This window comes from Tetranychus urticae, unplaced genomic scaffold (genome assembly GCF_039701765.1).
Source record: "Tetranychus urticae isolate SD_2017Ah unplaced genomic scaffold, NJAU_TeUrti_SD_1.0 Scaffold_5, whole genome shotgun sequence".
In the NCBI taxonomy this organism is placed as follows: Eukaryota; Metazoa; Arthropoda; class Arachnida; order Trombidiformes; family Tetranychidae; genus Tetranychus; species Tetranychus urticae.
In genome coordinates, this window is record NW_028315837.1 from 20,501 (window position 1) to 23,000 (window position 2,500).

At 41.3% G+C, this 2,500-nt stretch overlaps 3 non-coding genes across 3 annotated transcripts in view; all 3 read right to left on the minus strand.

Annotated features, from left to right (window-relative positions):
* LOC149092739 (large subunit ribosomal RNA) overlaps window positions 1–63 on the minus strand; it is a 4,168-nt gene extending 4,105 nt beyond the window's left edge. Inside the window, exon 1 of the ribosomal RNA XR_016200601.1 lies at window positions 1–63. This exon is cut by the window's left edge and continues 4,105 nt beyond it. This is a non-coding gene — a ribosomal RNA (large subunit ribosomal RNA).
* Window positions 64–539: 476 nt separating this feature from the next.
* Window positions 540–694, minus strand: LOC149092740 (5.8S ribosomal RNA). The gene has a single exon (XR_016200618.1). It is a non-coding gene; the product is annotated as a 5.8S ribosomal RNA (ribosomal RNA).
* A 487-nt stretch (window positions 695–1,181) lies between these two features.
* Window positions 1,182–2,500, minus strand: part of LOC149092741 (small subunit ribosomal RNA) — a 2,170-nt gene continuing 851 nt past the window's right edge. The window contains exon 1 of the ribosomal RNA XR_016200506.1: window positions 1,182–2,500. This exon is cut by the window's right edge and continues 851 nt beyond it. This is a non-coding gene — a ribosomal RNA (small subunit ribosomal RNA).

The window sequence follows — 2,500 nt, forward strand, 5'->3', positions numbered from 1 at the left end:
TTCTTTTCCTCCGCTGAATTATATGCTTAAATTCGGCGGGTAACCTCACCTGATCTGAGATCAAAAATATTGATTAAGTTGATTAATGTTTATTTGTGTTGTTTGCAAGCAAGCAACGTAAATCTACTTTAATGTTTGCACAAATTTTGCCTTTGCATTACTTCTTAGGTCTGCTTTAACAGAATGAAATAGCTACTATTTGTACGATTTATACAAGTGCAAGAAGATTCATCAGTTAACAGGTTAGTTGATCACCATAGTTATCTGCAATACGACTTTAGCGTCGTCAGATAGGCGACTAACCTTAGAATCTCATGCTAGTATCTATTCATATATACTGCTTGCAGAGATGAAATATGCATTGTACACAAAATTTATCATGTGAAACAAGTAGATTTGAGATTCTCCTTACTAAATTGCAACGAATTGCAATTAAGAAAAGGAATAAAACATCAAGATTCATGCATATAAATATACAATCCTCTCAAAACAATGCATATATGGTAGTATGCAAGTGTTTTGTTGATTATTTTACATCTCAACTCTCAGACAGATGTGACCTCGGAAAAGACCCGAAAGCCGCAATGTGCGTTGGAAGCTCAAGTGCTCGGCGTGTCCTGCAATTCGCACCGATTATCGTAGCTAGCTACGTTCTTCATCGATTGGTAATTCGAGTGATCCACCGCTTGAAGATGTATCTTTGCCACCGTGGGACTTTTAATAAGTATCCTAAATCTGCATTGAGAGGGTTTGAAAACAATTGTATGCAGTTTATAAAAACCATAGTTGTCTTTACTTAGTTAGGCGAAGAAGTGTAAAACTTCCTTCTTTAAACCTTGCCGTCAGCATAAGCTGAAGACTTGAACAGGTACCAAGTATGTAGCAAGACAGGCTTTTCATTATAAACTACAATTGTTTTGCAAAAGAAATTATGGCTATCGTTAGATAACCCTCACTCTTTGTTGCATTGGATAATGAAAGATGGATGTATGAATGAACGAATGTAATGCAAATTAGAATCATGTTGCAATGGCTAAATGTTTGCAATAAACATTCACAATTGCGACTCTAATGCAAATACAATTCAATTGCATTCACCATATTAGCATCTACAATATCACTATGCAGAGTGTTTGATTGTTTGAAGGTTGTATTTCTCTTATAATAAGAGGGTAATACGTTAATGATCCTTCCGCAGGTTCACCTACGGAAACCTTGTTACGACTTTTACTTCCTCTAAATGATCAAGTTTGAACATCTTTCCAGCACAATCCGACCACTAGTTTCCCAATGGTCTGGATTGACCAGTCCGAAGTCCTCACTAAATCATTCAATCGGTAGTAGCGACGGGCGGTGTGTACAAAGGGCAGGGACGTAATCAACGCAAGCTAATGACTCACGCTTACTGGGAATTCCTCGTTCATGGGCAATAATTACAATGCCCAATCCCCATCACGAAATGGGTTCAAGCGGTTACCCACTCCTTTCGGAGCAGGAAACAGTATGCACGATGACCACTTCAGTGTAGCACGCGTGCGGCCCCGGACATCTAAGGGCATCACAGACCTGTTATTGCTCTGTTTCGTGCGGCTGCGAGCGCCGCTTGTCCCTCTAAGAAGTCCTTACAGTGCTACAGCATCCTTACCCTAGCCAATTCTGTAGGCTAATAGCAGCAGAGCCCTCAACAGCCGAAACCATCAAGAGATACTACCACCCACAGGTTGACTAAGGGGGAGTACTGCAGTGTAAACTGCAAGTCTATTTAGTAGGCTAGAGTCTCGTTCGTTATCGGAATTAACCAGACAAATCACTCCACCAACTAAGAACGGCCATGCACCACCACCCACTGAATCAAGAAAGAGCTCTCAATCTGTCAATCCTCTCAGTGTCCGGGCCGGGTGAGTTTTCCCGTGTTGAGTCAAATTAAGCCGCAAGCTCCACTCCTGGTGGTGCCCTTCCGTCAATTCCTTTAAGTTTCAGCTTTGCAACCATACTTCCCCCGGAACCCAAAAACTTTGGTTTCCCGGAAGCTTCCATTCGAGTCATGAAATTAGTTACTCAGAATGATCGCTGGTTGGCATCGTTTATGGTTAGAACTAGGGCGGTATCTGATCGCCTTCGAACCTCTAACTTTCGTTCTTGATTAATGAAAACATTCTTGGCAAATGCTTTCGCTGTAGTTTGTCTTGCGACGGTCCAAGAATTTCACCTCTAGCGCCGCAATACAAATGCCCCCGTCTGTCCCTCTTAATCATTACCTTGGATTCTTAAGACCAACAAAATAGAACCAAGGTCCTATTCCATTATTCCATGCAAGATCATTCAAGTTAAGGTAGTGGTACGCATCATATAGATGGTTGACCATACCGTTTTTAGGCACCTCTTTCGAGGTTTTGGACGCCTGCTTTGAGCACTCTGATTTTTTCAAGGTAAAAGTCTCGATCGCTTGAATCAACACTCGGTAAAGAGCATTGATAGCAAATATCGAGCAATTTTCTGT